We start from the raw sequence: 2,391 nt of genomic DNA on the forward strand, positions 1-2,391 counted from the left end.
GGCTTCTTGTTAGTTTACCTAAGAAAACAAGGTAATTAAGTTCATCTACAAAGTAAAAAAATATTGCCATAATTATCCAGGTTTATGATTGAGGTTAATGAGGTTGATGTCTCAAACCTTACATGAATCTGTTAGCTTTGTTCTAGAACAGACATTACCCACATTCCTGTCTCACCACTCAGCCTCATTACAAATAAATTTCTGTAGTTTACCAGGTTCATAGAGCAAATGAAAACATTGATAGACAGCCTAGAATAATAAAATCTATGTAGTATATTCTCCCTTCCTCCCCCCCCCAAAAAAAAAAAAAATATATATATATATATATCAGATTGATAAATACAAATCCATCTCCACCTAGAGTGCAGAAGGCAATCTCCTAGGTATTCAATAAAAAGGTCATGCTCTACTAATAATGAATTAGTGATATCACTTTCCTCCCATCTGGAAAGCAAATAATTATATTTATTATGAGTCATTTTTATGAATAACATGTAATTTTTATAGTCAAAATCATCATGGCTCATGAATGTGTTTGCCAACTCCAATTAGGATTAATTGAAATGAAACCCATTTGTAAAAGGATCCAGATGACATTGAGATGACCAATCTGCTCCAAATGATTGAGAAGTCAGGAAAACTAAAGGTGTCATTTTTAACCCCAAAGTAATGTATATTTATTTTTAGAAAAATTTGTTATATTTTTGTTCTTTCATTATCTTAATTTTTCCCTTGAATCTCTTTCCATTCTCTCCTGCCAACCCACCCCAGACATAACCTTTAAAAATGTTTTTAAATAATTTTTTTAAAAAGCTCTTTTGTAGCCTTTTTAACTCTATGCTAAAAGTAGTTATGGTTATAGAAGGGCTCTATATGCCTTATCAAGATTTTACTTTACTATATCTCAAGCGACTCAACATCTAGCACAAAAAGGATTTTTGTTAAGTAAGTGATAGAATTCAAATTATTGATTCAGTATATGTGTCTTCTTTTATGATCAATATCTAGAATCGTCCTCCATTTATTCTGAAACACATCTTATGATCATATTCGTAAACTGATGTTTTTCAATAGTAAATAGCTATTCATTCCTTTTGGCAAGTCAGAAACAGGTTTAGCTTTCACCATCAGAGAAATAAATGGTGCTATATGATGGTATTAAAGAAGGTCTTCTTGCCTCTGGGATATCTTTCCCACTGACCTGTCAATGATTTCTGAAATTCTATCTTCAATATTTATATATTTGTATTAAAATATTGTTCCTGTTTAAGCAAGAAAGGTCTGGAGTTTTAGCTTGATTAATCATAGCTTTATTTAACAACTTAATACAGGCTAGTTTTACCAAATTACTCCTTGCCTTAATAGGTAACCAAGTGTATGCATCTAGAGAATAAAAAAAAAAATGCAAGAGAGAAAAGCAAAGAGAAATCAATATAAACAATGACATGAACAGGTCAGCCTAGGTATAGGATTTTGAGTTCCTAAGTTTAAGTAAGAAGGGGAAATAGAGGTAGGAAAGCATCTTACACAAAATTTACCCTCATATCTAAAAATATTTCTTGTTTTGATTTTGAAGCTGACAATTTTGTAAATTGTAAAAATGGATTTCTTTAAACTTTATCTCTTTTATTTCCCTCATCCATCCTCAGGTGTGTATATTAGTTCAGTGGCAACTCACCCCAAAATACACACACACACACACACACACACACACACACACACACACACACACCCCACACCCAAAAACCCAGAAAAAAGTAATCCCTGGATTGTTCTCAACCAATATGTAACTGAACATGACTCTTACCTACAATTTTGTAAATTAAACTATTGTACATAATTGCCTAGCCTTCCTGGTTGACTTTTAAATGCTAAGAAATATTATCAGTTTGTTTTTCTTATGTAATTTTTTTAGATAAAATATATTTGTGAAGGGAAAAAAAATGGCCACATTAATTTTGCCTAAGAGATCCTCTTGAATTAAATTGATGGAAAGTAGTTGATAAGAATGACAAATTATCAACTAGGTATAGAATTGGAACAAGAGGGAACTTTGGAAGTCATTTATGCCAGCCTTCTCATTTTGCAGATGGTTATACTGAGGTCATGAGAAATAAATGACTCAGTTAGGGCTAAATAGATGATACAAAGCAGAATCTGGATGGGAACCAAGTTTACCCTACATCAAATCTTATATCCTTTCTAATGTATCATCCTTTAGATTTGTTATGAGAAAACTTCCTAACAATTCAAGATATCTAAATGTTGAATGAACTTCTTGAAACATAGGTGGTCCTCTCAAATGAAGGGTCTGATGTACTTTTCATGTGTCTTGTGTGCATATAAGAGTGTCTATACACATATGTATATACAGATATGTACAGCATTTCA

This window comes from Sminthopsis crassicaudata, chromosome 3, assembly GCF_048593235.1.
Source record: "Sminthopsis crassicaudata isolate SCR6 chromosome 3, ASM4859323v1, whole genome shotgun sequence".
NCBI lineage: Eukaryota > Metazoa > Chordata > Mammalia > Dasyuromorphia > Dasyuridae > Sminthopsis > Sminthopsis crassicaudata.